This window comes from Pteropus alecto, unplaced genomic scaffold (assembly GCF_000325575.1).
Source record: "Pteropus alecto unplaced genomic scaffold, ASM32557v1 scaffold23, whole genome shotgun sequence".
NCBI lineage: Eukaryota > Metazoa > Chordata > Mammalia > Chiroptera > Pteropodidae > Pteropus > Pteropus alecto.
Window position 1 is genome coordinate 5,342,699 of NW_006435837.1, and position 24,856 is coordinate 5,367,554.

At 40.5% G+C, this 24,856-nt stretch overlaps 1 protein-coding gene and 1 pseudogene across 1 annotated transcript in view; one reads left to right on the forward strand and one right to left on the reverse strand.

Annotated features, from left to right (window-relative positions):
- Positions 1 to 24,856, reverse strand: part of NHS (NHS actin remodeling regulator) — a gene marked incomplete at its 5' end in the record, with an annotated part of 334,315 nt that overhangs the window by 193,599 nt on the left and 115,860 nt on the right. The gene's annotated exons all lie outside the window — the stretch shown is intronic.
- On the forward strand, positions 7,738 to 7,856 carry LOC112479511 (annotated as a pseudogene).

Here is a 24,856-nt window from a genome sequence, read left to right on the forward strand (position 1 = left end):
TTTTCTTTCTTGTGTGTGCACACATGCACATTCCAGGGAACATACGCACTTAAGGAAAGACAGCTCCAGATCACACATCACAGAAGTAACTAGCATTTGTTCATTTGTAGGTTTTATGGAAAACAGCTGCTTTTCCTTCATGTCCACTTACAGCTTTCAGTGCTGTTCTGAAAACAGTTACCTTAATGGGAACTGTAACAACCAGTGTTGTAACAACATATAAGAGCTGAGAAACCTCCCAAACTTTCCCACTATTTCTTTGTTCCTACAATGGACTGTACAGAACTATTTGAAAAGATGAAAATCAAGACCAAGAACTTAATATTCCAGCCCCAGTAAAGCAACAATCAGAGGTTTAACCCTAGAAACCCCTTCCACAAACAACAGTAAATAGCTGCAAAAACTGGACCAAAATGAACTGGCTGAAACTGATTAAGGATGCATTTTGAATTAAATCAGTAAAAAACCAAAATTCCAAGCAATGTCATTCACTGTTCCTGCCCTCACCCCAAGAGCTTCCACATAGCAATTTGAAATATTCCTGGAAATTTATGTTTTACTTAACTCATCTGCTTCCAATAGCTAGTTTTCCTTTTTCAGTCCAACCATTGTTCTCATAGTTCAAAAAATCTCTCTAATTTTCCCTTCTCTGGAGCAGAGTTCACATGGTGAAAAGGTATTATTAATACTCTCGTCATGATCAACTTTCTGTTACCAATACTGTGTAAAAGATCCGGGTGCAATATTTCTAAGTAGATGCCACGAATATAAATTATAACATATGTAACTAAAATTTTACATTTTTGTAAATCATTTAAAAGGCTATTTAAAAGTCATCTAGTATATGATAAGTATTTCCAAAATGTGTTTCTACATGTATCAAAACACACCGAACAGACCAAGGAGGCTTTATAAGAGCTATCAGTCAAGGCTCTTCCTCCCTGTGAGCTCAGCTACCAAGCTCTGCAGGGTAGATGTGCTTTCCTACCCAATTAAGGACTATTTTGGATTCACAAATATAGAAGGGATGATGGACGCAACCATCAGAGTAAACTATTATTCAGGTAAGACTCATCAATAAATATTAAAACTAGGTGGAAAGAGTTTGATGAAGAGTGGGATATTGACATAATATCAAAGTATCTTCCTATGAATTATACTTGTTTATTACAAAAGGAAAAAGAGTGACTACACAGAGAATACCTTAACCAAGCGATCAAACCTAACATTTCCAATAAGGGGCAAATGGACACCCGTACATCTTGATATGGTCCCCAAAGAAGGACAAATCATTTACACCACTTTTATTTGGTATTCCAGCCAAAGATGCATAAATCTGAATTGAAACATGAGGAAACATCAGGGGAACCTAAATTAAGGGACAGTCTATAAAATAACTGGTCAAAGTCAAAAAATGTCAAGGTCGTAAAAGACAAAAAAAGACTTCTATACTATTCTGGATTAAAGGAAACTAAAGAGACAGGACAATAAGATGCAATGGGGATCCAGGACTAGCTTATGAGCCATAAGAAAATTGTTATAAAGGGCATTATTGGGGCAAATTTGAATATGGATTACAGATTAGATAAAAATATTAAATTGATATTACATTTCCTGAATTTGATAGCTGTATGTAGTTATGTGAGGGAATATTCTTGTTCTTAGAAAATGTAAGGGGCAAAAGAAGTTTGATGCCAGCAGCCCATTCACAAATAGTGCAGAAAAATTTTACAATACATACATGAATGTGTGTGTGTACACACACATGTGTGGAGAGAGAGAGAGACAAAACAAATACAGCAGGGAATCTAGGTAAAGGAATATAGGAGTCCATTGTATTATTCATGCAATCTTCCTATATAAGTTTGGATTACTTCAAAATAAAAAGTAAAACAGAAAAACAATATCATAGAGTTGGAGGTTTGCCAGTGGTGGACACAGCAAGGCTAGGCCCCGCAGACTAGTCAATCCCTTCCCACCCACCATCTGTGGCACCCTCCAGAGCCTTCTTCAGAGAGGACACCCTCTTAATCTCTTCTGAGCTGGAGCTTTTGTGACCACAGGCCCCTGGCACTCCAGGACACTGTGTGTCTTGAAGGTCAGGAAACTGAAACCATTCCAGGCCACAGTTCAATCCTTTTTGAACATTATCTTCCTGTGGGTTCTCCATTGTGTTGGTTGGAGGCTATAGTTCCTTTGCTGGCACTGTCCAGAGAAATAGACATGACTGTGCTTTTATTGAGGTGTGAGAGGACCTGGGGAGGCAACAGAGGGATGAGTAGAAAATTCAAAGGTTCCAAGATGCTGTCTTGGGGTGTTGGATGCCACCTTATCTAGACCATCTTCTACCTTTTGTGGAAAAATCTGCTGATGTCAGCTCATCTGGAGGAATTGTCTCCATTACTGGCTCTGCCTCTGGACTGTCAGGCCCCTGGGGGTGGGTTTCATGGCTGCTCCAAACCTCAGTTTCCTCACCTGCTCAGTGAGAATAAGCAATCTTGTGGTATAGACAGATTGAGCCATCCCTGGGCAGATTGGACCCAGGAAGGAAATCCCTGGCAGGAAAACCGAGTCTCTGTCACTGCTTCCGAGTTTCCTCCTTGCTGCTATCTGCCCAGCCACTTGACTGGGTTGCTATCTCAGTTTCTTTTCCAGGATTCTTGCATTCTACCATGGCTGGAGTCCTGCCGGGCCCTATGATTCAGCTCGATGGTGCCCCAGCTCTTGCCTGGCTCCAGGTGGAGCCACCAGGTGTGTTGGACTTCTCTGCTGTCACCCCTGCTTGCCATATTCCACCTCTGTGAATACACTTTCCAGACTCATGATGCTTAGACAGCGACAGAATCATCTTGCTGGCTGCGAAGGACAAGTCCTCAAAGGACAGTCACCAATGTGAGTTTTCTCAGTTGAAGAGTCTTCCCTATCCATTCTCTTCCCAACAAGCCTTGGTTAAAGTAATCCCAGAGATGACCTCTGACCTCTAGAGCACAAACCTCACTTCTAGTTGTGACCAAGCAGGCACCTGAGAAAAAGATCCATCATAACTACAGCAGGGAGCCATATTACTTCCCCAACCTCAGCTACTAGGTATTAAGTGGCTGGTTTCTCATGTAACTTTGAGAGGAATTATTTTAAGAAAAAGAAAGAAAGATTTGGGGACAGTGTTACAAGATGGCTCCTCACAGGCTAGTTGCCAAAGTCAGAAGTTAATTTTCTGGGCCCCTGAAGCAACATTTCACAAAGTATTGGCTTCAGGCAAGCCCATATCTGCTCTGAGCTAGGTCTGAACAGAAGTCCAGTCCAGGTTTTCCAGATGGCAGCACCGGGAAATTTAGAAGAGCCACCACACCCAGGCAGCTGCAGCTCCTGAAACCTGGACCACAGAGGGTTCTGGGCTGCTTCTCAGAGGCTTCGGGCTACTATTTGAGTGAATGTGTCTGAACACCACAGGGGAAAATTGTAGGCTTGGCACAGAGTCCCCTCCCCACTCCTTAAATAGGTTCCTTTCAGAGGCTATGGTACCCACCAGACCAAACCATCCTGAAACAGCCAAGGCCAGAACATTCCCGAGTCAGTTCCCCGCAAGGCCCACCCACCCAACATGATAGTCAGGTGGCTGGAAAAGCCACTGCATTTATCTGAGGCCAGAATCCACAGTCTAATGTCAGAGCTTGCTCCAGGCGACTGGGGGTCAAAGAGGAGATAGTAGAGATTCAGGAAAAATGACCTTGAAATGCCACAGAGAACAATGGACTCTATCTCCTAAGTGGCCCTAGAGCTGAGGTGGCTGTGGCACAGGGTCTATCTGTCTCTGTCCTCCAAGCCTGGGCCTCACTCCATAGCCCTCAGGAGAGAAGAGGCCAAGGTGTCCTGGCTTTGACAAAATCCAGTTATGGGATGAGCATGCAGCCTGCTTCCTCTGCCAAACCAAAACAGCAATGAGGCAATTATCCAGAGAATTGAAACTGAACCCTGATTTACCAAGGTCATTCAGTGAAATAGAGGCTTTTCTTAATCTTCCATTTTGCTTCAGCTATGGTGACCTGGCCTTAGCCAGGTTGATATTTTAAATTAAGCTCTAGTAAATAAAAATACATTTAGTTTTGCACAATGAATTGAATGAATGAATGAAAAAATAAAATTAAGCCAGTAAAACTACCATCTCACTTTTGGAAATATATAATGCATTAGACATAATAATTACTTGTTGGGAAAGGGTGAGGGGATAATGAGCAGAGGGCTGAGGCAGAATTTACTGGAGATTTCTTCAGTGGCAAAAACATACAGAAACAGGAGAATCAAGTTTAATTCTTCAAGATCTCATGGGTCATACATGACAACAAAAGGAGTCTCAAACTGATCCCCTGCCATCTACTCTTGCCATTCCTCCAATTAAACTTTCTGGAGCAGAGCTTTTCTGTTTCCACCATGGATATGAGATGGCAGAGCACACAGCCAGCGTCTAGCTTTGAGCTCCTTAGGGAGGGTCAAATCGGGCCCCTGCATGTGTCCTGATTGGGTTACAGAGAGTCACTCCAGCAAGAGAAGTGTCTGTAGCTCTTTAAAAATCCAAGAGTAATGCTTCCTAGACTGTACTATGCATACAAACCACCCACCACAGACTCCTGTTGAAATTCAGGTTCTGATGCAGTCCATCTGAGTTGGGGCTGAGTCTCCATTTCTCATGAGCTCCCTGGTGATACCAGTGCTGATGGTTCCATAGTCTCCACTTTGAGATACCAGGCTCTAAAATACACACACAAGTGAAGGGGGTGGTGGCTGGGGGTGCATCCCAGTTCAGTAAACAAAAGCATTTTCTACTTCCACTATTCCCCATCTTGAAATCACACCTTCAATTATGAAAGAGGGGTCATGCTTGCAAAAACTCATCCCATTAATGATGGCATTATTTAGAACACATGGAAATGTGTTTCCGCTTTCTAGTCATTTTTAGGAAAGTTTCATTTACAGATTATGAATTTCCTTCCATCTATCCACCCTCTCCCTCTCTTCTCCTACAATTCCTCTCAACATTTCCTTCAACATGATACCCTGCAGCTAGCCCAGCTAGAAGGCCACAACTCTAGAAGCAATGCTAAAAAGGGGTAAAATGTTTCAGGTCCAGCAATTCTCCTTTCTGTCTAAATAGAATATGAGCAATCTACGTTCTCCTTCGAGCTAGCCCCAAGTCCCTAAAGAACTTGCTTTCTTGGCAGTCAGTGAGACTATCACTGTCTGTGCTTTCATTATCCACTCTTAGATCTTAATCACTCGGAGACATTCCTGTTTTCCATGTTTGTGGGAAAACAAAAAACAAAACAAAACAAAAAAAAACAAAATTAAAAATACTGTTCTCGTCAAAGCCTTACAGAAATCTAAATTTCCAGAAGTGGCATTTTATTGGTCATCTGGCCTACTTCTTCAGGGACCCTTGCAAAATTGTTCCCTAGGGTGAATTCAATGGGTGCAGCCAAGTTTTAAATGTCTACAAAGATGAGACTTCCCATAAATTTACAAATGTCAAATGGAACTAACTTTCTGATGTGCGTGTGTCATATGCAAAGAATTAGAAATTATCAGGAAATAGCTCCTGTAAACAGAAATATAAGTCTTGACATTTGCTCATTAAATTATTAAAAACTATAACCGAAAATGGGAGGGGGAGTTTTATCTCAGAACTTGAGAGACTCAGAGGCAAGAAGCTTGCCAAATAAATGTTAAAAGGCCGAGCAGTCCTACGTGCTTATTTTAAAAGAAACAAGGATGGGAGGTATCACAGTGACAGTCTCCTCCTCCCTAAGAGAAGTCTCTCAGGACGGTGGTCTTAGCGGGTTATTGTTAACCACAAAGAAACATGACTAATATCTAGAAGCAAGGGTTTAGAACTCTTTTAAGCTGGTCACTAACCAGCCCCTTTCCAGCACTTCTCATGCATCATGTTTTATTTCAAAGTGAAACCCAAACACATGCAGGGACATCCAGGGATGGTGTGTGTGCAAGCACAACTCGGTCTGAGACCAGCTGGCCCAAATCTCCAGGTTGTGTAAGACCCTGGGAGGAGGCGAAACATTGCCTTCCCGGCTTCTAAACAGCCTGCTCATTCATGTGGGAAAGTAAAATGAGCAGCAAAGCAATGGAAAGACATTTCGAAATCATTGCTTTTCATTCTTTTTTTGTTTTACCATAAAAGCTTCTCCCAAATGAGCCTTCCATGCTGCATACAGGGGAATGACTGGTGAGGGCCCACAGAGGGGCTGAGGTGTTTTTCTTCTCTGAGGCCCTGAGGAGTCAGGGAAAGCCAGAGCTGCCTTCATTCCCATAACGTAGACCATCGTGAAATGCAATCATGTTTAATAGCACAGTGTGGCTTTTACAACACACCACTTCACCAGCCAACCTATTAGAACAGCTGGTTTTTCCAGGAGGCATTGGTGAAGTGCGGGAAGCATGCTGCAGCAGGGTAACAAGAATCACAACAACAGAAATCATTATCCTTATCGAGCACTTACTAGGACCTAGGTACAAAGCCTATTGCTTTATCCACCTCTTTTATAGCCATCAGAATAAAAGTCTACCAAAACCAAGCAGAAGAGAAAGCAACTTGAGCCAAAGCAACACAAGAAGCAGGTGCTTTGAACCACAGGTTCTCAGAGTTTGAATTAGCATCATGCAGGCCCAGGCTGCACCCAAGACCAATCCAATCAGACTCCCTGAGGTAGGACGTAGACATCAGTATTTTTGAAAGTTCCCCAGGTGACTCCAGAGTGCAGTCAAATTTGAGAACCAATGTTGCCAACCACCACTCATTACCACTACAGAAAATAAAGAACAACTGGATAGGCTGTGCCCAGCCTAAGTCTTTGTTGGAGTCATCAGAAAGTCCACATGGGGAGCAAACAAGCATCTTTCAGCAGACAGAAGGATTTTGAAAAGGTCAAAGGTCAGCAGAGACCTGCCTGATAGGAGTTACTGCTACATTATGCCTCAGGGGCTTTTGTTTGGTGTGTTGGGTGAAAATGAGCTCCAGTAGACCACTGAGGGGGAAAAAAGAAGCAGGCCATGCCAGCTATTAGCTAACCTTGGACTGTGGCCACTTGAGCAGTCCTTGGGTAGCTGAGAGTTTGTGACACTCTCTCTTAATAGTGTTTTTCACTGCTGTGGCGGATTGTATTTTTGTTCTCAGCCTTGTCCGTGCAGAGGGCTGACACATCCCCATCACTGTTCTGTTGAACTCAAAGTTGGCTGGGCCACATGACTTCCTATAGCCAATTAAGTATAAACAGAAATGCTGTGTGTCATTTCTGAGCATAAGCATTAAGAACAACTGTATGATTCACCATTTTCTTTTCCCCATTTACCCCTCGGATCTGCAGTGTTCTAGGTGGAGACTGATCCCATCAGCCTCAGTCCTGGAGTGAAGGTGATGGAGGACATAGTTGCAGATGACTCATGATGGACATTTTTTATAAGCAGGAAATAAACTCCTTCTATTGTAAGGCACTGAGGTTTGGGGGTCATTTGTTTCCAAGCCTATCCTGACCGGCACAATCACCCACCCTTGGAATTCTCTGATTTCATCTATGCTCTAGAGTGGACTAAACATACCAGAGCATTCCCTTCTCTATGAAGCTCTTCTCAAGAGAGAAAGATGGAAATATCCAACATTAGTTCCCTTACCCTGACACCTTAATTCCTTTCTGAGACTAGAAGGGGCCTAACTGAAATTCAAATAAAATAGTCTACGACCATGCCACCCTGAACATGCTTGATCCCGTCTGATCTCAGAAGCTAAGCAAGGTCGGGCCTGGTTAGTACCTGGATGGGAGACCACCTAGGGAGACCGGGTGCTGCAGGTGTTAAAAATATATATTTTATCTCTCTCTTACATTACAAACAAGCGGCATTTGAAATTAGACACCTACATTTCTCTCTCCCCCTCTAATTTTCCACCAAAAAAAGGGAGGGCTCATTTACAACACAAACAGCCCCAACTCCAGAGATTCTGATGTCTGGAATTGGGTCTGGGCATCAGCATTTTTAAAAACACTCCCTAATGACTCTAATGTGCATCCTGGATTGAAATCTGATCCCACTTCCCTTTCTTATCCCAGAGAAATGGAAGTCATATAGCTAGTTAATGGCAGAGGTCAAGACTAAAACCTTTGATCCATGATCTTCTCACTGTGTAAATATGGGTGTTTTTTTTTAGAAGGGCCAATTGCCCCCATGAATTTAATTAAGAAAAAGTTGGCAATACCAATGGCTGATGCTCTTGTTGGCCTGTCGGAGTGTTCAAGGGTACCTCTGTGCATTTTATTCAGTAATCAGGAATTGCTGTTTTCTACTAGAAAGTTACACAAAACACACTTGCTCTTCAAAACTTTAAAACAACTCCACACTCTTCTGAACTGATGTCTTTCATGAAGCTTTCATGAAGCAATTATTAGATAAGCATGGGAGCTCTACTAGGGTTCTGAGCTAGCCCACAATATGCTTATTTGTTCTTAGGGTGTAGATCTATACACTCCCACTGCTGGGTATATGTATGTGTACACACACACACACACACACACACACACACACACACACACACACACACCCCATTTAAATCACATGGGGCTAAGATAGCAGTTACGTGAATCTTGAAAGGTCAGCCAGGCAAAGGAAGGTATTACAGAAGCACACATAAAACATTTCTCCCTTCCCATATATGTATTGAATCCTTGATCCAATGAAATGTGTACATTGACAACAAAGATGGTCAGTGTATGTGTGTGTGCATGCACGCACATGCACATACACTTGGAAGTTAAATCTTCTTTCAAGAATCTTTGTTGAGAGTTAAATATTGTTGGATGTGCAAAGGAGGGTATAACTGCAGTTAAATATTATTGAGTTGTGAAGGAGGGTATAAATGCTTGGGCCAATTTGTAGAGGGCTGCCTCTGGACAGAAATAGCCATAGAACTCTGTCAGAATATGGAGAGACATTTAAAGTGTCTCTCTGACTTGAGCTAAGCAGGATTGGAAAACCAGCCGTCTGCCTTTCAAAAATCATTCAGACTCAATTCTCAAAGCCTAAAGGTTCTCACCAAGTATCAGCTAAGGCTGCACTGTCCAATATGGTGGCCACTAGCCACATGTGAAATGTAAATATGTAAAATATCTCAGTAATAATATTTTATAGTGAACGCATGTTGAAATGATGATACTTTGGGTATGTTGGGTCAATAAAATATGTTATCAAAATAAATTTCACCTGTTTCTTTTTACATCTTTAAAAAAATGGTTCCTAGAAAATTTTAAATTACATATTTGACTCATGTTCTATTTACACTGGACAGTACTGGACTAAGAGAATCATTTTAATGTTTATTCTACTTGTTTCAAGTCAGAGGTGACAAGTTGTTGACTACACTTGAAGAAGTTAAAGCAAATCTGGGTCAAGAACCCAGACTGTGTGGGTTCCAATTGTAGTTTGGCCGCCTGGATATTTGCATGTCCTTGGTATTTAGCCTCATCTATAAAATGGTAATAATCATACTTCTAGCCTATAGAGTTGTTGTGAGGATTAAATGAGCAAAATAAATGTGTGATACTTAGAACAACATCGGGCAGGTATGAGTGCTCAATATATGTTAGGTATTATAATTATCCAAACCTTGTTGACATTTCAATAATTTTAAAATATCCCAAAGTTTTCCGAACTTTAACAGGCTACACATGAAAGAGGTTCCACATTCAACCAGAGCATATACAAGACATTTAAATAATATACATGAACTTGTAAAATATCACTAATTATCATTCAAAACATCCTATTTTGTATATTATCTGATAAACTTTATCATTTAATTATAGGTTTATATGGAGATACATATAACCTGGGATATAATATAGATTCTTATTATAGATTACCATTTATGTTATACATGAATTGCCAGTTTTCAGAAATTCTTGATAAAATGGAATATTCCCAATGTTGAAAAGATATTGACTAGATAATTTAGAAGTTAATTCCAGATCTTTCAGTAAACAAGGGTCAATAACAAATAAAGAATGGAAATACCAGTCCAGGCACTGTTCTAGGTGATGAATAAGGCTAGCTTTCACTGTACCATGTTATGTACCACTTAGGTAATAAAAACTGAAGAAAAGCCCATTTCTGCATCTCCAAATTTGTGTTATTTGCTCTAACTCTGCAAGAGCCCTTAATCTTAGGATAACTTGAGCTGCCCCAATTTACAGTTCAACTCATGGATGCTGGAGAGGGCATCTTTGAGAGAGTCAGCTATCACCCCCATCACCCTGATTCTATCTATGTGAAGCTTCTAGTATGCCCAATATGCACATTTCTGCTCATCTAGAGAACTTTGTCACTACTAAACCACCCAGATGTGAAGGAACCAAGGAAAATAATGACAAAAGAAATAGCCCTATAAGTGCAGCAGACTCTGGAGAAATCCCTAAGGGTCCAAACAAGGGTTTCTCAATCTTGGCCTACTGACATTTGGAGTCAGATCATTCTCTGTGGTGGGCTCTGTCCTGTGCCTTATAGGATGTTAAGAGCATCCCTGGCCTCTGCCTATCAGATGTCAGTAGCACTCCCTTCTGAGTTGTGGCAACCGAAAATGTCTTCAGACATTGCCAAATGTTCCTGGGGCACAATTGGCCCCAGTCGAGACCTACTGTTCTAAAACTTTGAGTTTCAACTTTTAGTGCATATGAGTGTCACCAGGTAGCTTGTAGAAAAGATAGATCTCTGAGCCCACTCCCAAGAGGTCTGGGGTGGAGCCCAAGAAGCTGTGCTTGTAAAAAGCTCCCTAGGGATTCTGATGTGGGTGGTCTGAAGTCCACATTCTGAAAAACATTGATCTTGCTGTCTGGATGCACGCCCAGGTCAAAAATCAAGGCTACAGAGAACTTGAAACCAAAGCACAACCAGTAAAACAAATAAGCCACATGGTATATAAGTTGCTTGACTGTGTAGAGCTACACATGGGAGAAATCAGGTATTGAGATTAAAGAAGTTGTAGACTAGAAAAGAACCCATTTGTAACCTACCATGGGAAATTAAGAATGAGCTGAGCTCATGCTGTAATTTTACCTACTGGGAAGCACTGAATGCAGGGAAATAATATATCTACCAATGTTCTATGTTAACCTTTTTTTTCCTAATAAAGGAAGTAGCTGAGCATTTATAGAATTCTGCTCTAGCTCATAATCTGACATTTGATTTTAGGTTCCAAGAAGTTGCAAATAGGCAACAAAGATTTTCAGGACTTATAAAAACAGGGTTGCAGTCCCCTAGAGAGTTACAAGATAATGAGTGGGCGAGACTGTGTGGCTTGGGTATGAAGCCTCCTTTGGGGGACATTTTGGCTGGAGACTCTACCTCCTATATCCAGCCAGTCTCTATTGAACTCATCCGGGTGTGAAAGGGCTTGTGTTTGACACATGAACTTAGTTCAACATGAGAAAGATCCAATTAAAAAATAAAACCTTCATCAAGTTGCCATTAATAAGGTATATTACTTTAAGTTTGGAAGCAAGCCCCAAGACAAAGAAATCAGTTCAAGTACAGTCATTTGCTCTAACACTTGTGTGTGAAAATGAAAATTCATTCCAATGTGATTGAATTTGAGCAGCATGCGAATTTCATGTTTGCTTATGTGCAATTTTGTCTGCAAGAAACAGTAGGTGAACACAGAAAAGTGCATCCAGCTAAATGGAGCCACATTTACAAAGTACACACACAGACACATACCTGAAATATGTACCAGCTACCTCAGTTCACCTTAGGAGCCCCAACCATCCACACCTGGTATTACAACTGTCTGTCTGGTTTCTAAAAACACACCTTCCACCCCTTCACAATAACTTACAAGTTGCAAACCTTCTGGTGCCCACTTCTGTAAGCCACCGTTAGAGCTTTTTCTAGGTAGAGTGCCATAGCCATTGTTGTATTTATGCACTTCTTAACCATATAACATGTGTAAAACTGTGCTACCATTTTTATGAGGTTCCCATCTTATTTTTTACATGCTACTAAGTTTTAAAGTGTCTTGCCCTTAATCTTATTTATCCTATAAGCCCTGTGGTTTTTATCGCATAATTTTGCATAGCACAGTGATTTTCTAGGAACCCGTGCCATGTTATAGTAGAACTGACTATAGTTTATTTGAGAGGCAAAGGGACAGTAGTAAGGAAACAAGGAAGCAAGACAGGGAGGAAAGGCAGCCCATAAAGGGTGCTCTATCAAGCACATTACTACTGTGGGTGGCTAGAGTTCAATCCCACTAGGAAATTCTGGGAACTGGTGCAAGACATTTATCCCACCTGAGAGGCGAAGGAGCTGGGGTATTTATACACCAACTCTCTCCAGCCCCACTTAAGGGCTGCTCCTGGGGGTGTTAATTCCAGCCTGCTGAGCCCTCAGGAAGACCCGAAGATGTCGTTATTGACAGATGGAAGTCCCTTCGGAGCACACTGAAGTGGTAAAACCCAAGGGAGATGAGTCGTCTCCCTATGAGCACCTGCCACAATGAAAAAAGAGAAAAACACTGCAGAAGAAAAGAAGACAAGATTGTGGGATTGCACATTTCAAAGCCTCTTACTATAAACCAGAGTTTCCCAAGTATGCAGGGTACTAGGAATCACCCTAGGCTTGTTAAAATACAGATTCCTGAGACCCACCCATATCTATTGAATCAAATTCTCTCCAGAAGAAGAGCCTGGGAAGCTTCTTAATGGTGAACAACACCCCACCACCACTGCCACCCTCAAAAGGCGACTGTCTCATCTGGCAAACCTGAGAAACATTGCTAAATGAATAATCCACTAGTTCTGCTAGATTCTGATTAGCCAAGAGAGAAGTTCCCATATTGAGCCCTAGGGGCAGAAGAGTGACTAGAAATCACTGTGGCAGAGGCCTAAGGTGGTACTCAGCCCCATCCACCCTCCAGTTGCAACCAGTCTGTGAAGACAAAGAGGTGGCAGGCCAGCTGTGATCATTTGTCTCTTCCTTTAATCTTCAACAGCAGTAAGTGGCTTACGGAGAACAAGGGGCCAGGCATGCAGGCTTTCCATCCAAGGTCACATTCTGCCCACCCACAAGCAAGGTCACTTAAGGCCCCAGAATAGCTTCTCTCATCCTAGAGATAAGTCTGCTTCAGGAAATTGCTGTACATTTAATCTCCTAGAGCTTAAGGCCAAGGCAATCCCACTTCACTACCCGTAGCCAAGCACAGAGCTAGAATTCTGCAGACAACCAGCCCTTCCACAACCAGAACGAATGTCTTGTGCATCAGCCTCAGTTCCTTATTTTTCCTTAATCTAAAACATGGTTCATTTCCAAGTCTGGCAACTAAACCAACCCCTCATCTATGAAATGGAATGAAATAACCTGATGGAGACTGTTGCTCTAGAGTTGATAAGCAAATAAACCTCTCTTGTCAGTTAAATTGGCCATTGAAGCCTTATGGCCGCATCCAAAAAATCCAAAAATAAAATGTCCGAGTAATAAGGCTGGAGTTTATTTTTACATGCAACAATGTATGCATCAGGACAGAATCGTCCCTTGTGGCTAAGGGGAAATGGAGAGACCAGTCATTTTGGCCCCCTTGAGAAAATTTAAACAACTTCACCACCACTGGATTTATAATCTCACTATTTAAGTATCACATCGGATGCTGCTATAGAAACAGTGCTAACCTTGGACATACGTTTGTATTAGGCATCTTGAAAAAGCAATGCTTTCCCCATTACTCATTAATGGCTGTTCATAGCACTGAACCCATCTCCATGTGACATCTTCTGAACAAATGTGCCAACAGGAAAGGAGGAGGTGGGTATCTGCAGACCAGTAAGCCCATGATGAAGAATGAGACAGATTGGGAGGCTATGTAAATGTCCATGTCCAATACTTAGGGCAAAGTATGGTTTGATTGGCCTTCCAAGGGAACGCAAATCAGTTTGGGAAGTTCTAGAAAGGCACACAGAATTCTGAGTCCAGCTTTTACTGCCAACTTGATATCTTTAGTTTCCAGGGTCCTCATCTAAAAAGAAAAAAAGGAGAGATGGTCCAAATGATATGGGAAGACAGGGGAAGTATTTAAAAAGAGAAAAAATAACAGTTTCTACTTGTGCTCAAGGGCAATGTTGCCAAGGGTGAACAGCTGCCAGAGACAAACTGAGATAGGCTCTGGGGGAGGAGGATGCACCTTTTGAGGTTGACAATCTTTATGATGATTATTTAAGATACTAAGGTGCTGATTAACAAATGTTGGTAGAAAGTTACTATGTGCTGAATTATATTTGCTACGTGAATAAGCATACGTGCAGATGCTGGAATCATCATTTGCGGCTATTGTTGCTATTATCATTACTATGGCATGGTTGCTTTAAAATAACATTCCTTTATTATGCTGGTTTTTGATTTAAAGAAGGCAGTTGGTATAACTGCTTTTTGCTTAACTCTTGTTTGTATACCTTTTCTAACCACTCCTGATTGCTGATTGGAGAGGCAGCATGGCCCAGCGTTTAGACCATATAAGATTTAGCATAAGCCCTGGATCACCTATCTTTAAGCTGTGTGACTCTGAGAAAATTCCTTGACCTCTCTGAGCCCCAGGTCCTTCATTTGCAAAATAGAGATGCAAGTTGTAAAGCTGGCTTTTCCAACCTCACATGGTTGTTATAATGACCAAATGAAAGCCCTACATAAAAATCTTTTATAAAAGTAACATGCCATATCGATTCAAATTGGTATAACTATTATCTGAAGTTTGGGAATAAAGAAGGATGCCTCCTGACAACTCGATTTGCTGGAGAACAGTAAATGCTTTAAAGGAATGCCACCTGAACTCCATCCATGGCCCCTGGACTTTCAATGCCAGTGCTAAAGAGACTTTGTTATAAATTAGTTTTCTGGTAAGGATTCTAGAGATAGCACTGTAGTATGAGTATAGGAAGGATCATAACATGGTGGTTACATGAAAGCTCTGAGTTTGAGTCCTATCTCCAATCCTTATTAGCATACTTAGCTTCTCTGTACCCAAGTTTCCACATAAAATATTGATAAAAATAATACCAACCTTATATATACCCAAAAGATATGAAAACTGGTATTCAAACAAACAGATTTACATGCATGTTCATAGAGTACTATCCACATTAGCCAAAAGGTGGAAAGAGATCAAAGGTATATCAATGGATGACTAGATTTACAAAATGTGGCATATCAATACAATGGAATTTTGTTCGGACATAAAAAGGAATGAAGTACTGACACATGCTACAACATGCATTAACCATTAAAACATTAGGCTAAGCGAAAGAAGTCAGACACAAAAGAACAAATATTGTATGATTCCACTTATATGAAACGTCCAGAATGAGCAAATCCATAGAAACAGAAAGCAGACTGGTAGTTGACAGGGCTGCAAGAGGGTGGAATGGGGCACAACCATTTAACAGGTACAAAATTTTCTTTTGGGGGTGATGAAATTATTTTGAAACTAGATTGAGGTGGTGCTTGCACAACATGGTGGATATACTGAATGCAACTGAATTGTTAACTTAAAAATGACTTATTTTGTTGTATGTAAATTTCACTTCAATTAAAAATACAATTCAAGTAATAATAATAATGCCAATCTTAGGCTTACTAGGAGCATTAAATGAGATAGTATGTATAAAACACTTAGCACTATGCCTGACACAAAGTAAACACTCAATAAATGCTGACCTTTATCATTCCTGCCCCTATCTTTCACAGGAAGAGAGAATATACTTAGCAAAGCCACACTGTAAGAGATAAACTAGATTAATATTGAATATCATTCTTGGCTCCTAATTTTAAAAAATGATACTCATAACTCATACTCTAAAAACAGACAAACACACCCCTTTACTTCACTTAATGAACCCCAAAGCTCTCTAGTGCTTTCTTATATATCTTGGGCAAGTACCAATACACATGGTGACCGGGCACCCCAGGTAAACCAAGGTGAGAACAGACTGAGTTTTTACTAAAACCCCTCATCTACAATGGAAAAAGAAGCAACTGTGTTTTACATTGTAAAAGGGAAAGCCCTTTCTGGTAAGAAGCATGGAGAATCCCCAGAGGCAAAATTTTCTGGAGATTTAAAGACACACCTGGATGTCTTGCCATTCTTCATTTTTTCACTTTGATCTTCATTACAGTGTAGTGAGGTGTGGTTTTAGGTATTTGTGTTTTTCCAGCTCAAAGCAAAAATCCAGCCCAAGTGAAGGCCGGGAAAGGTATGACAGACAAGTTCACAGGAGCATACAAGTCACAATAGAAAAGATGTCATCACATAAATACCCTAGATGTCAAAACAGCAATAAAACCATCTCTTCACTCATTTCATAATTGTTAATGACCCATAAGCTAAGTATCCATTTATGAAGCCCATGAAATATGGCATCTGAAAATGTCCCTTTTTACAAATGAAAGGATAGAGTTTTTGTTCCAGTTTTGTTTGTTGGCTATTTTGGAATTGTTTTAGCAAAAAAAAAAAAAAAAAAAAGAAAGAAAGAAATGGCAGAGAGTCATTCTGGAAAAGGAGAAATGGGTTACATAGTCGTTTCGGATTGTATAAAAACAAATACAGGCTGGAAAATACCCAATTATATAAGATAATAAATCTTAAAAGTAGATACTTCAAAATACACTCTATCACATAAGATTGGTCATCTAATAGAACTGGTAATTTTTTTCTGGACTTAAGTTTGTCCAAGTGGAATCTATGTCACAGATTTAGTCCCTAAAAACCAGTGAACCTGAAAAATCCCCAGCTGATTCAAAAAGGCACAGCTACATCTACTTGACAAAATCTAATTGCCAACTAGGATCTAGCTGCAAAGGAATTTAAGAAGTATAGTTTATAGCTTTCTAGCCTCCCCACTACATACAGTACAGGAAGGCATGCTAGAAGGAGGTGAGAGTGGATGCCAGGTACCAATCCACCATCTCGTCAAGAATTAGCAAGACAGAAATTCTTGTAGCTCCCTTCACTCTCAAGGAATTACCAATAGTCACAAGGAGAGAATAGTAGAGATTAAAGTCCCTGAAGGTTCTCCAATGCTATCAGCCCAAGGGCAACTTGGCTTTAATAAGCAGTGTGTATAATATTCCCATCTTTCTGGCAAATATGTCTATGAAAATAAGAGATAGGAGAGGCAGCCTGTTTATGCTGCTTCTAGTACTGAGCGCTTTGGAGATGCAAGGTGACAAAGTTCTTATATGGTTCTAACTTAAATTTCACACATGGCACTTAATTCTATATTCTCTGGTTTTATTTCAGTGGGATCTATAAAGCAATGATTTGGCTGAGAATCATACGAGGAATAATAATGCTGAGTGTAAGAATTCAAACGAATGATATAAAGGGAAGCACTTAAGGCTCAAATGTGAATTTTCCAAGGTATAAAGGAGGAATGGCTTGGAGAAGAAGAGAAAGATCCTACATTCAATCATCTTCCCTTTTCAAGTCCTGCTACCACATTATGCACACATGCCCACACAATGTTTCCACCCACATCCTTGCTGTAGAGACAATATAATTTAGTGAAAACAAATTAAATCATGAGTCAGAAAACCTGTTTGTTTGTTTATCATTGTTCTTGTTGTTGTTTTGTTTTGTTTTTTAGGAAACCTGGTTTTGATTCTCTGTTCCCTCATTGCTTGGCCTTGGTAAGTCATTTTCCCTCTTTGAGCATCAGCTTCCTCACATGGAAAGTAATGTTAATCGCACCATCACTATTCATTTTGCAGATTAAATAAGAGAATGTAATCTAAGGTGTTTATAAAGGAAATCACAATGAAAATAAGAGTTGTCATTTTAAATCAGTAAATATACTTTGTATGACTTATTCCAGATGAGCAAAGGTTAAAAGCTTGGTAATACTCAGAGTTATTACGGATTGGAAGAAAGAAGGTTCTCAGACTTAGAAGGTAGAAGCATACATACTGCAACTTAGTTGGAGAGCAATTTGGCAGTATCTCTCCAGCTAGAAAATGTACCACCCTTTGAACTGGCAATTCCCAGATATACTTGCAAGAATAAACCAAGTTATAAGTAAACAAATATACAATGCAGAAAATAGAAAATATAAAATCCTAGGTCTGTCAGTGGGGACTGGTTCAATAAATTATAGAGTTTTAAATATTATGCATCTTATAAAAAGAATGATTAGCTCATTTGGAACTGGAAAGATTTCTAAGATTTGTTATTAAGGTAACTAAAAAGCAAGAGAATATTATGTGTCTTATCAGAGAGAGCGAGAGCGAGAGAGAGAGAGAGAGAAATTCACGCAAACACACACATAGGTAATTGAATAAAAATCTTTATGGAATGATACATATGAACCTGTTATCAGTGTTTATCTTTGGAGAGAAACTAAAACTCAGGGGAGAGGAAAGCTTTCATGTTTCTCTTTATTTTATTCTGTTCTTTATAGTTGAGAGGTTTTATTTTTAATCCTGTACATGTGTTTTATTTTTTATTTCAAATTGCACAGTATAAAAGAAAACTAGAAAATGGAGTAAAGAAGCACTTTTTGCACATGGGTGCTGTAAAAATAATAAAGAAATCAGCATCAGAAACGTTGTGATGTTGCATGAGGTGGCCCAGGCTCAGTGTTTAGGAAACAGTGCTATGACAACTGCCAGTCCTCTCTCTCCCTGGACACATTTGCCTTCCAGAATTATGAAAGGTGGAGGGGCCAAAGGAAATAGGAGTGGAAAACCGAGGAAACTAAACATAGAAAGAGCCCATAGAAAGAATAAATGGAGAGAAAGTATGGTGTAAGAAGTGGGTAAGTAGAAGTCAACATGTAACCATATTCTCAAGGTGGCACATGGTGGTGAAAGGAGAGATGCCTCGAGGGTCAATTTCACATCTTTACATGTACAGTTTGTATTTAAGTGAATAGTTTCACCATAAGGATGACCGTGAGTGAATCATACATGTCTTCTTAGCTGAGAATCCCAAGAGGTAGCAGGTATGTAATCTTTTTACAAAAGACTCCTATTGTTCCTAATATTTATCCAGCTATATATACACAGATGGTACCAGCACCAAAGAGCTAAACTTTCACATCCTTGCAGATTCAAAGCTGTAGGTACTACTTACAAAGAACATGTAAGCCAGTGTGTCCATAGTATGTGCCAGAACCCCAGCTCTAGGAGACATTAATAAACCACTGTGCCAAGAGTAGATATCATGCCAAAACAAGGATGGTAAACACTTGAATAATCAAAGTCAAATAGGTTTCTCAACTGTGGAATAGCTACATTTCTTTAACAAGTTCATGTGCACTATGGATTCCAAGAGGGTGGGGCATGGTGTGCAGTGATTTCCAAAATTCCTGCCTAAGAACCCTTTCCTTTAAGCATAGTGTTAGATTGTTGTGCCTCGAAATATGCTTTGGGAAGCCAATTCATTCAAAGATTGTCTCTCTTCCTCAATGTTGAGATTAGAGAATGCAGATGGGAAGTAGAAACTGCCACAGAGTACTGTACTCCAAAGAATTATTTCAGCATATGAATTAGGGCAAAAATTATAAAACTCAGGTGTTGTGGCTAAAGAAACCCCCTCTGAAGCTATCATTGTCCTTCATCATTATTAGTCCCAGAATAGAATTTAGAAATAATACGGCTCATACTCTTCATTGTACAAATAAGGAAATGGAGCCCCCAGATAATCCTAAACAGAGAGGGAAGTAGTTCAGGGCTGTGACTCAAGCCAGAATCCTGGGTTCAAATCAACAGCAGGACCCAGGCAAGTGACACGATCTGTCTGGGCCTCCATTACTCATCTGAATAATGAAGATAACCATAGTCTTGTGATAAGGATTAAATGGGCTGGTATTTGTAAAGCACATAGGCTAGTACCTGGCACATAGTAAGTGCTAGATAAGTGTTTCTTTAAGCAAAATAAAATTATTAGGGCCTTGGGGTCCTAAACCTTACTCCAAAATTACCATTCTTACACAACACTTCCACTTTAATAAAACAGTAATTTAAAAAAGTGAAACCGAAAGAATAATGATTCAGCCATCATTAAAAAGTCAATGTTAATGAGAAGTTAATAGGCTCACCATTGCCAGAGCAAATCCCAAGAATTCAAATAACACTTCTCCCTCTGGAAACACATCATATGTAATTAAAAATATATGTGGGCCAGGAAAGCAAGGGATATATTGATTTTTTTTTCTTGCAAGGCTTAAGGTTCTAGAAAGATTAGATCATTTTTTAAGAGGATGCTAGGGGCTAGGTGGGTGAGAACTGAAAACTCAGAATTCAGGAGAGATGAGAGAGAATTCAAAAGTAGGACGTACTGAAACTCAAAGGAAAATGGGGGTGTTTCTGACAGCAAAGTGGATAAAGTCAGAATATAAAGGTGGGCTGAGGTTCCTCCCTCCCCTTTAATTTGTTTTCAAGCAAGTGCACTGGCAGAGTAGAAAGCTCTGACTCTTTAAATGCAGGCTGTTCTTCAGTCAAATGGCATTAGTTGCCTTGTGCTGGCACTTGAGTTTCAGCCTCAACGTTGAAAAGCGTATTTGCTAACTGGAGCATGGAAATGGCTCCAGACTGAGAAAGGGCAGAAAGGAGGGGAAGGGAAGGAGAGTGTCCGCTTGTCCTCTGCTCTCCCTCCACAGTCGCAGACGGTATTTGTTTACCTGACCCTCTTTGGGAAACTGGCCCCTCCTGAGCTTTGGAAGGATACTTCCAAATATTTGGTGAGGCGAATAGGAGGTTAATTAAGGCAGATAGAAAAAGTTGGAAGAGATCAGAGGAGGCAATGTGTTCTTTTTTTTTTTTCCAAGCTGACATGGGCATCAATTTAGAATAGCATTGGTTGGCTTAAAAGGTTGGCTTATATCAAACATTGAGGTAAAAAAAAAAAAAAAGAATTAATTAAGTTAAATGAAATCTCCACCAAACAATTTAAAGTGGTGTCGTAAACGCCTAAAGTAACCCATTAAGAATAAAAAATTGAGGTAAAAAAAAAAAAAAGAATTAATTAAGTTAAATGAAATCTCCACCAAACAATTTAAAGTGGTGTCGTAAACGCCTAAAGTAACCCATTAAGAAAGTGCTTTCTTTGAAAGTGCTCCAAAGAGTCCTAGTATTCCAAAGCAAGTCAACCTAGAGCTGCATTTTCTCACAAGAAAAGTGATCATTTTTATGAACCCTAAATCTATATACTTGGTTGCCTACTGAGATGGAATATCTGAAATTAAAACTGTCCTGGAATATTCAAGATATCTGGTCGCCCTACACACACATCTTGATGGGATGCGTGTGATCTTCCTTTTCCCCGCCTTAGCTGGGGTCTCAGGGAAGTAAGTCTCTCAAAATATCCTAAGCATTTCTCTAGTCTTTGCACTCTCATAACCCAGGAATGCAATAGAACTTTCTTAGGAAGCCATAATAGCTACCACTTACTGAATATTTACAACACAACAGGCAATTTATACAACACTATCTTATTATTTAATCCTCCAAACCATCCTTTAAAACAGGTTTTATTTTCTCTACTTTCAGGTAGAACAATAGAGTCTAGGAGAAGTTAAGGACCTGGGCGATGGAAGCTGCCATAGCTGATAAGCAGTGGAACCAAGACTCAATCTCAGTCCTCACACACTTGCTCCTATTCTATGCTGCTTCAACCCCTTATCATTCTCTCCTGAAGGAGTAGCTGAAGATATCTGCTGAGACATAAATGCTCATTGAGCCTCCACGTAAAGCTCATAGACTCCTTTCCCTAGCCTCCCATAGAAAGGGGGCTGCAGTCTTAGCTATTTATTTCTAATGCTGCTTCTTCAGAGTAAAAGTTCTAACCAGACACCCTGGGAGGAAACGTGGCCAGACATTACAACAGGCAACAATGGGATCACAGCCGGGATATTTCTATGAATCCTTTCCTCCCCCTGCACAACCTCCAGATGACAAACAATAAGACACAATCAGAATCAAGAAGGGCTCCCAGCAAAATAAAACTTGACCTCAGCCTAGCAAACATTCACTTCAATCATCTGGGTTCCCCAGGTTTATGACTTGAGGAAGCAATTGCATCCAAAGAGCCTAAGTCTGCTGTTTGCTTTCCATGCCTCAAAGCCCCAGCTTGTGAATCATCTGTGGGAGCCCAGACTGGGAAAGGCACAGGCCCTCTTTTCCCATCTACTAGGGGATTGATTTCATCATGCCACTTATCCTAGTTATCAGTTCACACATGTGCCTTAGAATGTTTCTCAACATGTAGTCAAAGTGGCTTTTGGGTACACCGAAAGTCCCAGATTCGATTCTAGGATTAAGATTAAAATAGCAAAGATATACTCAGACCTGTAGCCAGAAGAGAGATGCATTATTAATCGTAGGCCTTTCATAGCACTTGATATCCAGGCAGTCGTGCTTATTATTTGCCTACCTACATGAAGCCCATCTCCTTTCAGAGACCTGCGTGGTAGTATGTAAGAGCTGGGAGTGTAATTCTCTGTCACCAGTCCAGAAGGGAGTAGTGACAGCTGTACCCCACCCAGATCCCCTAAACCAGGACTGTGCACCCATCCTCCAGCTGCTGTGAGTAGTGGCTGCTTGTTGCTGACAAATGCCCACTTTCTCAGGAGAGTTGCCCTTGGCTAATGAGAGTCACCTTGCCTGGGAGGTTAGGGTCACCTTCTTCCCACAGGCAGCCCCCAGCCATTGACTGACTGATCAAGCATACAAAAGTTGTATGTAGATCAGAGGAAAGCTGGACTCTATCTGAGACCACACTGTAGCTCAGCAATGCCCCCTTCCTCATTCTGCTTCCTTCTCACTCTTACAAGTTTCTCCTAAAATTCCTCTTCTAATAAATCCCATGCACTAGAATTCTTGTCTCAGGCTGTGCCTCTAGGGAACACCACTCAAGACACAAAATTAGAAGCAAAGATAAGTAGTAGTCTAAACCTCTGCAATGAGGCACCCAATGATAACAAAATACTGGATTAATGCAATTGATGATGGCTTGTGCTTTCAGGGCTAATGTAATGTTCTTATTTGGGGAGAGGGAATGGAAGAAATGTGGAGGGGAAGGTAAGGCAGGCAACCATGTCTAAGCAAGTGACACAGGGAGAAGGAGGAGAGTTAGTTCCCTGAGTCCCCAGTATTCTCCTGACCCAGTCTCCCCGGATAGGCCAATGAAAGAGATTCATAGAACATTCAGTCCTGGGGCTCAGGATAGTCCCTACTGATATTTAAGCCAGAGAGAGCCACCACCCTAGAGAATGCCACCAGAGACTGTGCTAGGACAAATGTGGATCACATACACAGTAGGAGTCCTGTAACTCCTGGCCAGGTAATTGTGTAGACCCATCTGTACGAAGTCTTACATGTTTGAATTGTTTTTTGGTCCTCACTTACATACACTATGAAGGAGGTTTATTGTATTAGAGTTAAGGCTGCTAAGTTCAAAGTGAACAACAATTATAGCCTCACCAATTTTCACCTGTTAAATTTTCTAAATCTACACAAGCACAAGGAGAAGTTTAATATGAGCTTTCAGTGTGTGAGCAGGTTAGAAAGCCCCACTTAGTTGTCCAGAATGTCTGAAGAAAGACCACATCAGGGCTAAAAGGTATTTCTACATTGCTATGATTTGAGTAAGGTCAAAGCTAGGATCTCTTTGATGTTTCTCCACAATTGCTCTGATTTAACTACCATGGAAGTCTGGACTTAGCTGAATATCTTGTTTCTCCAGCTGCTCAGAGGCCTATCATATTGGACCTGTGGTTAAAACAACATTATAGCAATATGGCCTGTGTCATTTCTCACTTGGTACCCCCAAAACTAGATATCACAGATGAATGCCAAACCATACTATGAAGATTGTTAGACTATACCAAGTGAAATGGATGGCAGGAACCTCTTGACTGCAACCCCTCAAATTACAAAATAATGTGGTATTGGGTGCCCCAAGCTTTGAATTATTCTTAATGAGAACAGTTTCTATTCTGCAACCTTGGGGAGAGGCAAGATTTTATCAGGGGATGAATTAGGTGGAGGCAGGCGTGGGAGACTATAAAAGAGATAGCTCTCCCTATCCCTTTGGGTGAGAAGAAAGATCAATAAAGTTTAGGGGAGGAGACGATGCCATGGGAACAAGAGATCTCATACTCTGTTGGTGGTATTTCCACTGGAGCTACCACTTTAGAGAATAAGTTGGCAATATCTAAAAAGCTGAAGAGGAACAAACTCTTAGACCCAGAAATTTCATTTCTAGCTTTATACCCTAAAGCAATGGTTGTCAATGCTGGCTGCACATTGGAATTATCTGGGGAAGCTTTAAAAAACTACAGGTGCCTGGTTCCCACCCCACAGTGATTCAGATTTAATTGGACTGGGTGCAGCCTGGTCTGGGACTTTTAAAATCTCCCCAGGCAATTCAGATGTATAGAAAAGGTTGAGGTCCACCACTTAGAGACCTTTCCCCACATGCCAATAGGACATTTGACATAATTGTTTGTGGCAGCATTGTTTGCAGGAGCAAGAAATTGGGAGTAACCTAAATATCCATCAGTAGGAGAGTACATAAATAAATTGCACTGTATTCCTTTATAGCACTCCTCAGGGCAGTGAAAGATGAATACAGCAGAGCCGTGTGCATCAATATGTTTAAGTCATAAAGCGAGTTACAAAATGACACACAATATTCTATGATTTATGCAAATTTTAAAACATGTCAATACTGTTTTCGAATATATACATATGTAGTAATAACATTAAAATGTATCGAGGAGAGGACTGATAAATACAAAAGAGAGGATAATAGAACATAGGGGCTTTT